This window comes from Sapajus apella, unplaced genomic scaffold (genome assembly GCF_009761245.1).
Source record: "Sapajus apella isolate SASKATOON/1434 unplaced genomic scaffold, GSC_monkey_1.0 scaffold81, whole genome shotgun sequence".
Classification (NCBI taxonomy): domain Eukaryota; kingdom Metazoa; phylum Chordata; class Mammalia; order Primates; family Cebidae; genus Sapajus; species Sapajus apella.
In genome coordinates this window covers 50,853-63,404 of record NW_022437021.1, presented here as the reverse complement: position 1 = coordinate 63,404, position 12,552 = coordinate 50,853, and positions in this window count along the sequence as shown.

The following is a 12,552-nucleotide window of genomic DNA, read 5'->3' as shown; positions in this document are numbered from 1 at the left end:
TTCTCATTCATTCAGCAAACTGAAAAAAAAAAAAGTTGTGGAAACACTTACCTTAGCATATCTTCAGGAACAATCAGCAGTTAATTAAATTTGAAGCTGTTAGAATAAAGTGAAAGAGAACACGAGTAAGAGCTAGTCAAAAAAATCACAAGACACAGCAAAAATGCAGATTTACAAAACAGGCTGGGAAGAGATGAAAACTGAAGATATGATATTTACTAAGAGCATTTTTGATAAAACAATACTGCTGACTCCTCTAAAACACATTCTAAATAATATTTTTACTTTAAAAATATATTAAATTATTGTTTATTCCTTCTTTTATTCAATTTTTATTGTCATTGCCTTAGTATTTTTGCAGCTTTGTTGAGATATAAGAAAAATTGCATATTTTTTTTGTTTTTAGCTCAGTTGCTTCCTTCTATAACTTTCACATTATTTTGATCCTCCATTTTTTTTGTGTACTCCCCCAACACAAATACTCATCAGAAGAGACAAACTATGTTGTTACCTTTTTTCAGCCTTCAAATACTGCTTTCTCTCTTGTTGCTTGTGTTGCTCTTCATATAAATGGAAAATTATTAGATGATTGTGGCAGACTATATGTGGCAGTGCTTGTTATCACATGCCTGCTTAGCATGCTTTCAATTACAATGAAGATCCCAGTTCTGAGAAAGAAATTTCATTTCCCTAAAAAATCAAAAAGTAAATTGTTTATATATAAAATAATGTTTATATATATTTATATATATAATTTATATATATAATGTTTATATATAAATAAAAATGTTTATATATAAAATAACAGCTATCAAAATTTTAAAAGCTTAAAATTGTTCTCTTTTTAGAACCATACAAATGACTACAGTTTCTTAGTCCAGAAGAGTTAAAAGAATATTAAGTAATAGGACTTCACACTCTTACAGTCTTAGCTACTTAAAAAGCACATTTTGGGCTGGGCCTGGTGGCTCATGTCTGTAATCCCAGCACTTTGGGAGACTGAGGCAGGTGGATCGTGAGGTGCAGAGATCAAGACCATCCTGGCCAACATAGTGAAACCCCATCTCTACTAAAAATGCAAAAGTTAGCTGGATGTGGTAGTGTGCACCTGTAGTCCCAGATACTTGGGAGGCTGAGGCAGGAATCGCTTGAACCGAGGAGTCAGAAGCTGCAGTGAGCCAAGATTGTACCACTGCATTCCAGGTTGGTGACAGAACAAGACTCTCTCAGAAAAAAAAAAAAAAGCACATTTTTCTGTGTCTTACACAGAATCATATTGTAAAAGTGCCACTTGTCAATTTAGGTGTGATTTTGAGTAGCTTTTATTCAAAACATTAGTAATTCCAATCAAAACTAAAGTACAGTTTTTATGGAACTTGACAAGCTAATCTGAAAATGTATAAGAAGAGCAATGGTCCAAAATGCACATGAAAGGAGCATAATCATCTGATACAGAAAAAGAAGAAAGAAAGAAGAAAGGGAGGAGGAGGAAGAAGAAGAGGAAGAGGAGGAATAAAAAGGAGGAAGATGAGGAGGATGGGAGTGGGTATAATGTTTTTACTAGACACAAGATTTATAATAAAGTTCCAGTGACTTTCAAAGTATTATATTAATGTGGGGATTGATAGAAACTATGGAAAAGAATGTATAGTTTAGACACGGACATACATAAAGACTTGATATCTGACAGAGGTGGCTTTGTAGATGAGTAGCCATAAATGGTGCCTAGATATTCAGTTACCAAAACAGAAAAAAATAAAGTCAAATTCTTACTTCGCACCACACACAAAAGATGAATTAAAGACTTAAATTAAAAAAAAGGGATATAACAGTTTAGAAAAAATATAGGAGAATACCCTTAGAACCGCAAGATGAAAAAGGTATAGGAAACACAAACTGTCATAAAGAAATTGAGAAATTTGACTACATGAAATCTAAAACTTTTAACAAAAGACAACATAATTATGGTAAAAAGATAAGCCACAGACTGGAAGAAGCTATTTGCAACATGTACAAGTTTTGCAACATATATCCAAGATATATGAAGAACTTGCATAAATTTTAAAAAAAGAGCATGTAAGTTAATAGGAAAAGGGCAGAAAACATCGTCAATTCACAGAAGAGCAACCAGAAGAGGAAACACACACATACACGCACACACACACAGATAACCTTACTAGTAGTCAGTAACCTTACTAGCAGTCATTAATTTTAATGAAAATTAAAATATCAATCAGATTGACACAATTTTAAAAGTATAAAGAATGATGTGAAGCAATTGAAATTTTATACACTGCTTGTGAGAGTATACAAATCAATTCAACCACTGCAGCAACTTGGTAATAGATGGTAAACTGATAATTCCTATTATTCACAAAAGTCTGAAAATCTCATAGGAAGAAAAATCTTCAGGGTTGTATTGGTCATAATGTTAGGTTGGTGCAAAAGTAATTGCAGCTTTTACCATTACTTTCAATGGCAAAAGCTGCAATTACTTTTGCAGCAACCTAACAGGAAAAAAAGAGACAAACTATATGTCCATCAATGAACCAGAACTGTGCATATTAACATAATGTTGCACAAAAAATACATTACAGGCAAAGCATGGTGGCTCACACCTGTAATCAGTACTTTGGAAGGCTAGGCAGGGAGATCACTTGAGGTCAGGAGTTCGAGACCAGCCTGACCAACGCTGTCTCCACTAAATGTTCAAAAATTAGCCAGGCATGGTGGTATATGCCTGTAATCCCAGCTACTCAGATGGCTGAGACATGAGAATCACTTGAACATGGAGGTGGAGGTTGTAGTGAGCCTGGTCTGTCTCAAAAAAAAAAAAATTACAAAAGAATATTGTAGTATGTTATTGCTTAAAATTTTGCAATTTTATGAAAAAAACATATTGTTTAGGGTTATAAGCAGATGTAGGAAAAGTATAAAGCAATGCACAGGAACGAGAAGCATCTAATTTGGGGTGATTGCTGCCCACTCAGGAAGGAAAAAAGGGAATGTGATAAGCTTAAGCTATCATAATATTGTTATTCTTAAACTGAAAGGTAGGCATCTCGGTGTTCATGATTGTAAATCTTTATGTCTTTTCGTATGTCTAAAATATTTGATAATAAATTTATTTTAAAAAAGAAACAACAATAGGGTAGGGTGCATTTTTACCAAAGGCCAAAATAAAAATTCTTGTGTTGGAATTTATACTTAGAAAAGGGACTTACATTTTCTTAGTCACACTATAGTGATTGGGATGAGGGGAACACAGATTTTTTTTTTCTCAACCTTTGTTTTCTCTCCAACTACTATTGTATTACATAACCTTTGAAAAGGCTAAAATGAATCAGAAACTTATAGACAGTAAAGGTGTCCCATAATCCAATTCCTTCAGAATTTTGCAGACTTTACTCAACTGTTTTTTTTTTTTTTTTTTTTTTTTGGCTTGTTGAGGGAGCTAAGGCCATTCTGATTTATGATCCTTTGTGAACATTGAGGATGTTGACAATGTTTAAAAGCAACTGATGCAGATTCTGAAGGTGTGGTATAAATAAGAGTTTCAAGCATATACTGAATAATGATATTATTTAGTGTATTTCAAAGTGACTCCTTTGAAAGACGCAACCCTCATTGGATTGAGCAACCATAATTCCTACTGGACTTGCCATGCCCTTAGGCCTATTGATTATTTTCTGGATTGCAGTGACATGACAATACAGAGAGGGAGGTTTGGAACCACATTCTGCCATTCATCACAAGCTGGAAAAGAACTATATTAATGAAATAATACTTACAAGCATAATTTCGATTTTTACAAATGTGTGTTTTTTTAGAATCTCATAGCCTTACATCTTTCAAGCCTAGGTCAAATGCTACCTCTTTCTTTATTCTTCAGGAAACATAAAGTGCCAGAGCATATTCCTGATGCAGAAGATGCAACAGAAAGTAGGATATAAGTGATCTCTATCCTCACAGAGTTTATTATTCTTTATCTGTATTGCTTTAATGGTGCTCACTACATTTTTGTCATTTGTGAACATTTCGTTCTACTAGACAGTGAGTTTGATGCCAGCCTCATTTTCCAATCATCAGTGTTTCTCTATGGAATTTAACACAGTGCTTTACAGCTACAGACAGTGAATCAATGTGTGCCGAATCAATAAATGAATGATTTTTCCCAGAATGCTTTGTTGAGGGAAGACATAGCTTCTCTTTGACTAAATTGGTAGAAGCTAACTTAATTATGTTATTATGTCCTGGAGTCATATTAAGAAGTTTGCATTAAAGAAACTATTAAAATGAAATGAGAGTGCAAAAATCAGCCTTAATATTTTTTCCTTGGAATTATAGAATATAATTTATAGCTTAATATTGGTGAATCATGTATGTAGGAAAAGGTTATAAATGTAGAATAATATACTTACTCAATAGGCTTAATATCTATTTAGAAGTGACAATTATTATGTACTAGGAAAGAATATTATAATATTTCTGAGGAAAAAGTTTTTAAAATTCTCTAAATATCTAAATATATCTTTATGATAGATAATACCTAAATGAGAAAAAGTTTTGAAATAATCTCTTACTTTGATTTGGTTTAAAAAATATTTTTCTTTGTGTGAAGATAAATTCCAAGGGTAAATATTTTGAAGAATTAAAAGTTATAACCTCAAATTTAGAGCACTAAGAAAAAGTATAGAGAATGTGTTAAAATTGTCTTCTACCCAGGTATACTCTTTTCTGATAACTCTCCACTTTAGAGGGGTTCACTGCTCTCTCACTGTCTTTTTTTTTGAGATGGAGTCTCTCTCTGTCACCCAGGCTGCAGTGCAGTGGCGCAATCTTGGCGCAATACAACCTCCACCTCTTGGGTTCAAGGGATTCTCTTGCCTCAGCTTCTCAAGTAGCTGGGACTCCAGGCATGAATCACCATGCCTGGCTTATTTTTGTGCTTTTCAGTAGAGTCGGGGTTTCACCATGTTGGTCTGGCTGGTCTGAAACTCCTGATCTCTGGTGATCGGTCTGCCTCAGCCTCCCAAAATGTTGGGATTACAGGTGCGAGCTACCGCACCTTGTCTGGAATTAGTCTGAGGGGAAAGCTGACAGCAATAGATCTGCAGTAGGCTTTATTGTGAATCCAGTAACTTTGAAATGATTTTCTGGGCTGGGCATGGTGGCTCACCCCTGCAATCCTAGCACTGTGGGAGGCCAAGGTGGGTGAATTATTTGAGGTCAGGAGTTCAAGACCAGCCTGGTCAACATGAAGAAACCCTGTCTTTACTAATAATACAAAAATTAGCCTGGCATGGTGGCAGGCGCCTGTAATCCCAGCTACTCAGGTGGCTGAGGCAGGAGAATCGCTTGAACCTGGGAGGCGGAGGTTGCAGTGATCCGAGGTCATGCCACCACACTCTATCCTGGGCAACAGAGCAAGACTATGTCTCAAAAAAAATTTTTTTCCTATTGCAAAATTACTAAGTATTGAATGATACATGATATACAGAATTCCCCTATTCTGCAGCTGGATGCCCCAGGAGCAGTAAGCCCTATGTTCCCTAGAACTCATTTATGACTTTGCCCACTAATTTATGAAGGGCTTCTGCAAACTCTCAAACAAAGCTAAAGTTAGGCCATATTGAGGATCCAATTTCCACAAAGTGATGCAAAAAGGACCAGATGACACCTGCACATGTAGTAGGTTGTGTTACAGGAGAGAAACCTTGAGGTAGAGAACCCAAATCTTTAATAATGTGCAGTAAGCATGCCTGCCCTTTGCTCTAGAGGAAAACACTATCCCAAGACTGTTTGCTATAGAAACATCCTTAAATAGTCTGGAACAAAGAACAGTAAGTACCTTGCTGGCTATATGTGCAGAAATGTGAGCAGCACATGGCGAACTGTCTTTCAACATTCTCCCAGCTGACCTGATTCGGGCTGGACTGATAGTTCTGTTAAAAAAAAAAAAAAAAAAACTTGTCAAAAATTTCAAAATCTTTTCCTATCCATTAAAGATAAGAGGTTTTCATCTCTCTGACTAGTTTTTTTTTTCTCTAAATTGGTTTAATATTATTATTTAGAGACAGGGTCTCACTCTGTCACCTACGCTGTGATCATAGTTCACTGTAAACTTGAACTCCTAGGCTCAAAGGATCCTCCTGCCTTAGCCTTCTGAGTAGCTAAGACTCCAGATGCATGTCACTGTGCCTGGCTAATTTTTAACTTTTTGTAGAGATGGGGTCTCACTATGTTTCTTAGGCTTGCCTCAAATTGCTGGCCTGAAGCAACCTCCTGCCTTGGCCTCCCAAACTGCTGGAGTGATTTTTATTATTATGTGTTATTTACAGTCTCTATCTTCTGTGTTGGGAATTTTCTTTAGATGCTTGATAATTTTAGTTGTTTGCTCACTTAAAACAGGAGATTAAATAGCTTATTGGTATTTCTGAATGCATAGGTAGGACTTTGTTGCCTGTGGTGTTACCTATTAAGTGATTTCATTGAACCATCTGGAAAGAACATTTGATGTCAATACGTTTAGGTCTTTTCTTCAGCCAATCAGTTTCCCTACATAAATCTCATCCAATCTTCTGCTTGGGTGCTAGTGAACTGGCTTTTAGGGTTCTGAGAACCCAGGGGCGGAATCATTGCACGTACATTTATGCACACATTAACAAAGTCTTCTTGTTTAAATAAAGTACTCTCAAATCACACTTCTCTAATTACAAATAAGGTTAAGAATATTTTACCTGCATTTATTGTCAGTGTGTTTTCTCTTCTGTGAAATGACCATGTCATGTTCATGTTTATACTGAGTTGGATTTTTCTTTTTAGGAATTATTGATGTATTCCTGTTCTGAACCCTATGTCAACTGTCTGTGTGGTGTCTTCCTCCAGGTTTTAGATTTTCTTTTCCTGCTATCTACCTCTGCTGAGCATTTTCCTCAATATAGCCTTTCTTGATTCCTAGGCTTTTGTGATGTGGCCTTTGGTCCAACACCCCACCAATGTACCAATGCTGCCTGAAAGTCCAGTCCCTATCACCACCCCATGCTCCTCATAGGCCCTCCTGTGCTGTTAGAGGTCAGGTGGTATATGATGCTTTAAGAGCTCATTGCCCATCCTGCGTGGTTCCTATTTTCAGGGGATCTGTTTTTATTGTCTCCCAACTCCTTCATTGATTTAAAAGAATATTTTATCCATTTATCCATTTTTTCTTGCATTTTTGGGTGTTTTGTAGCCAGAGTGCATAGTGATCTCTAGTGCAGTTTGTTGCTAGAAACAGAGGTCTATAATTTATTTTTCTTCTTCTTTCTAAACACTGTATCCATTCTGGCTGGAATTTTATAGGAGTATATATCTTCTGGCTAGGACTTTGAAATGTAAAATTGAGTTTATGCACTAAGTTTTAAAGTTTTTGTTTTTTTCATTTGTAGAAAAGAATACGTTAGTTATGTTCCCAATTTTATGGGAATCTATGCCTCATTTTAGTATTGTTTAACTAGAGATGGATCTCCAATGACTTAGTTACAGGTAATCTTGATAAAGTTGGTGGGTACATTTAATTTTAAGTAAACACAATTTTTACAATAATGTCTTAACCAATGTTTCCTATGATAAGTGTTCTTAGTCTCAAGGTTGTAAGTTTATAATCTTTGGAAACATTAAAACAAAACTTTCAATATTGTAGAGATGCATTTTGGCTTTCCAAGGAGTCTAAAGCAGGAACTTGAAATTTACTTAATGTTTATGGCAATTGGTATGTACGTATTTCTAACCTTCTCCTTATCTAACAAGACACAATAACTGAGAATAACTGCCTGATGCTTCTTCTAAAAGCCCCATGTTTCAAGTTTCTCATTCTTTCAAAAGTATCTTCATTAAATTTCCTTGTACAGTAGTTATATTTTCGAGCAAAGGCTGAGTTAAAGAATATTAGGCTCATAGTTATCTGTTTCCATAGGATAAATAACTAAAAGTCGTTTAATGAAACCCTTTCCTGGAGAAAAAAAGCAATCCAATAGGTTAAGGCAACTACAAGTCAAAACTCTAAGGTAGCAATAAGCCTGAATGGTACAAGCTCTGAGAAATGACAAGACCAAGATACTTGTTTAAACAAATCTTACATCCATTTCCTTCATAAATTTATCTTAGTGAGTTATTAGAAGCAAAGGAGAGTATCATCATGATTTAAAAATGTTACTTATTTTAATTACATTTGGTTGGCAATTTATCTCGTAAATCATTTCTCTCTAACACTGTAGAAATTTTGCCCTCAACATTGGTCCCTAACTAAGGTCCCAGAGTTTCCTTCAATTGTCTATAGGCAACCTAATGCATAAGGCTGCACATACAACTTCCTTCTATTACTAAACAATTAACACAGTGCTAGGTGCTGGTGGTGATGGTGGTGGAAACAGGCTGTTGTTACAAAAGACCACCTCTTTTTATGATGCAAAAATGTATATTCTTGTTGAGGCAGCAACATACAAATGAAACAAAATGGACTGGCATATAGTTCTTAAACATTAATGTGCATATAAATCATCTAACCTCTATATACAATGCAGATTCCTAGCTCTCTACCACCAGAGATTCAGATTTGGTAGATCTGATTTTTCAAAATGCTCTGGTAATTCATTTTGAGCAACACTATAATTGGAGCTTATAGTCATGTGCAAAATAATGGCTATTTTAGGCCAAAGATCTGTCACAGAAAACTTCAGGGAGGTGGTGAATAGGATAGGATTGTAAAGCATGACTTGGGTTTTTATGTATGGAAAGGAGAGAGAGAGAGAGAGAGAGAGTCTTTGGCATAAAAAAAAAAAAAGTACTGTGAGTTAGAGGCTAGATTTGGAAATGGTTCCTATGAAAAAGAGCAATGAGTAGATTCTCCTGACTAAAGCATAGAGGTCGTAGCAGCCTGCCTTGAAAAGACAAATGGTCAGTAAATACTTGTTGGATAGAATTGCTGGTTTCTTTCCTTCTATCTTTCCTGCTGGGGAAAGTTAACAGCCAGTGCTGAGAGATAAGATTTTAAGTGGGAAGGAAATTTTTCCAGAATAACCTTAGATCTGGGAGCTCATCATCTGCAGACCTGGAAAATTAAGTAATTTTTTTTTCTTTTTCATCTCATTTTCTATTAAAAGCCCTAATCTGTCTCCTCGTCTCTCTTTTATGGAAGTATGTACTTTCTATCTTGTAGTAATTCAAAGGTTCATCTTGTCTTCCTTATTAGACTCTAGATTTTTTGAGGGCAGATTCTTAACTTATTCGTAATTTTATTTCTTTACAGTTCATCATATAATGCTATGCACAAGGGCAGTATTCATAATATTTGCTTAAAGAATCGGTTGATGACATTATCACTTCACTATGCTAGGTACTTTGTACATAACATCATATCTAGATTTTTGAAATCTACTGTGAGTTACGCATTGTTATCCACATACTGCGAGGAAGAAAACTGAGGTTAGGAAATGTGAAGCACTTGTCTATTTTCACACAGCTGCTAAAAGGCACAGTCAGAAAAGAATGCAGGACTGGAAACTCTAACTTACTTAAAAGATGTACTCTTTCCACTGCTGGATGGAACAAAGAAATGAATGAACGAGAGAATGAGGAGTATAAAGCTAAGTATTTTATCTTAAGGGAATGATAAATGAGATTTTAATCAGAATTCCAATCTTATTTTATTCTAGAGGTGGAAGGAAGGAAAGCTGGGGATTCTTCAGTTCTCAGCTCTTTGAAAAAAGGTGAAGGTGTGGTCTGCTGGAAGGGAGTGCCAGAGCACAAAATGTACAGTTAGAAGGTGCTAGAATGTAGGGCAGGGCCCACTGGTTATTCTATACCTACATTGATGCAGAGAGAGACCCAGCTGTTTACACACGACATTATGACAATGTGGTAGAGGAAGCAAGCAAGACCTTTGATGAGAGTTAGTCTTGAGGGAAAAATCACCCAAGTGATTGGTAAAATATATCGATTCTCAGGTTCCATAGCCAGAGATTCTGATTAAATGGCCCTGGGGTAATGTGCAGGACCATACAATGTGCAGTCCAGGTTGAGAACTCACTGTTCTAGGATTTAACTTCATTTCTTGAACATTGGGATTTGGCCTCACTGTTACCACAGCTCTGACCTTCACAGGTGTTCTCCATGGAAATAAGTCACTACTTCAAGGTTACTGGTCTCTGGATGTTGAATAAAACAGCATGATTATTAGCAGGGGACTGTTTTGTTCTCATGTGATAGTAGGTATCTTTTTCTGAGCAAGTCCTGCATTCCAAGTGATTTTGCTTCTGGGATCAAATTACACAGCTATTGGCATCAGATTGCCTTAGCAAAATTAATGAAACATAATTAAGCAAGTTTTCCTCAGCTGTGCCATTTGAAGTGTCCTTATAAATTTTTAAATAATAAAGTAGTAATATAAATTAAGAAAGTGATTGTTAGAATTGCAAGTTAGACTTTTCAATTAAACTCAAATTACACCTCTAATGAAGTGGATCATTAGTGATGATTTCAAATTATCAAGCAATACTTAAAAGAATACAGCATGGGGCTTGAAGTGGAAGACCTAGCTCCGAAACCTGACTTTATCGTAGTAGATGGATAACTTTGGAGAACATAGCAACTTGTCTGCACCTGAGTTTCCTCATTTATAAGATGAGGATAATAATACTTCCTTGCAATAGTGTGATGGTAAATGCATAACTACTGGCTCTCTGGAAGGAGAGCTGGTTTGTGGCGTTTGGCAATTTTTGAGACACAAACATTTCCACCATTGCTGATATCAAGTTACTAAGAGAACTGGCTCTAAAAATTTAACAGTGGGTTTGTGTGAGTGTCTCTGCTTACTGACATATTATTATGATAAAATACTGTGTAGAATATCTAATTCAGTGTTCAACCCAAATGTACTCAATATGTACAGTGTTTCTGAATTCTATAGTTTTCAAAAATTTCAAATGTTACTCTATTGAAAATATAATTGTTAACCATTTGAAAAACAAGATGTTTTAGGGCCAGGCATGGTGGCTCACACCTGTAATCCCAACACTTTGGGAGGCTGAGGCTGGCGGATCACAAGGTCAGGAGTTTGAGACCAGCCTGGACAACATGGTGAAATTCTGTCTCTACTGAAAATATAAAAATTAGCTGGGCGTAACAGGGCATACCTGTAGTTCCAGCTACTTGGGAGACTGAGGCAGGAGAATCACTTGAACCTGGGAGGCAGAGGTTGCAGTGAGCTGAGATCATGCCAGTGCCCTCCAGCCTGGCAACAGAGCAAGACTTCGTCTCAAAAAAAAAAAAAAAGATGTTTTACATGGCAGAAAAAGAGCCATACTGTTCTGTTAATCTGAACTTGAAATGGATTTATGCTCTTCAAAGCTGGATTAGTCCTAAATTCACCATGTCTCCCTTCATGAGTCCTTGAAAATCTATATTTACATATTCAAAAATTATGAGATATATGTGAAGATTTTATTAGCAAGTATTTATTAAACATATTTTGAGTTCTTAGTATTATGCTATACACTGTGGATTACCTTGGTAACTTCTTTGAAAGGTGAGGTTTTCATGTGTGGAAGTCTTAGATTGTCTTGAACGCTTTCTACTTTCTTCCCAATGCCCTTGTCTCTGCTCTTGGCATCCAGTGCTTCTCCTTGCCTCTTCTGTTTTCTCCATATAATCACTTCTTCTAGGAGCATCTTTTTTTTCTGCTAAGGGACATCGCTAGAAAGATAATGGTCAAATCTGACAAAAGAGGATGAGAATAAAGGAGCTTAGTGAGAAGCCAAATATTTATTTGGCAGCATCCCAGGTAGGATCCAAACTGTATTTTCCTGACTTTGGCAAGGAGTTTGGTGTGAATAGATTGCATCAGTGAAAGCATTCAAAACCCTTCCCTATCAAAGCATCCAAGTTACTCCTTATTTCCTGAGTCCTAAATTCAAGGCAAGAATGAGTTAACAGTCATCACATTTGCTTTCTTTCTCATGTGGGCCTCTCATCCTAGGCTTATTCCCATAGTTCTTGCCATATACTCCAAATAAAATCCAGATTCTCACTCAGGAATAAATAAATAAGTCTGATACATTTAGGTCTTTCCTCTCAGCTATTCAATTTCCCTACATAAATCTCATCCAATCTTCTGCTTGGGTGCATAATCTAGCCCCTGACCACTGCTCCACTAGTAACACCAACTTGCATTTATTGAGTGTTCACTATAAGCCAGAGGTTGCCCTATGTTCTGACTGGAATTAAGCCATGTTATTCTCAGAACAAAGCTTTGCACTTTTAATCTTGCTTTACAGATGAGGAAACTGAGGCCTTAGTTTAAATTTCTCGTCTGAGATCACACCAGTCCAAAGTGGCAGGGCAGAGATTGAAGGTCTAGGGAGGATTTCTTTCCTAAAGGACATGTGGTGAGGATGATACGAGTTCTGAGGATGGCCACACCTGTTGTCAATGGGACAGGGAGTGTAGCCTACCACGGGGAGAGGCGCCATGGAAGAGCCAGGAGAGAACGAGACAAAGCATTGCCAACAACTAATC